The sequence below is a fragment of the Sinocyclocheilus grahami genome, unplaced genomic scaffold, assembly GCF_001515645.1.
Source record: "Sinocyclocheilus grahami isolate Dianchi unplaced genomic scaffold, SAMN03320097.WGS_v1.1 scaffold690.1, whole genome shotgun sequence".
NCBI lineage: Eukaryota > Metazoa > Chordata > Actinopteri > Cypriniformes > Cyprinidae > Sinocyclocheilus > Sinocyclocheilus grahami.
In genome coordinates, this window is record NW_015505869.1 from 721124 (window position 1) to 721522 (window position 399).

The following is a 399-nucleotide window of genomic DNA, read 5'->3' on the forward strand; positions in this document are numbered from 1 at the left end:
ATTAAAAAATGTCAAGTGATGTAAACGAGTAACAATTTTAATACATGACCGTGAACATCTGATGGATGATGTTGTTAAACATTTTTTAAGTTAACTTTGTTTACAAATAATGACATTTTAATAATGGATATTACAGTTGTTGTGAGGATCAAATGCTTAACATATTAATATTTTGAAACATGACTGCTTCACTACTTTTGAAAAAAAGAAGTTTTGCCAAGTAATTAGGAACACTACAGTTAAAAAGTTTTTGTTTCTTCTTAAAGAAGTATTTTATGCTCATCCAGGCTGCATTTACTTGATCAAAAATACAGGGGAAAAATGTTGTGAAATATTACAATTAAAAATAACGTATTTCTATTTTAATATACTTTAAAATATAATTTATTCCTGTGGTGG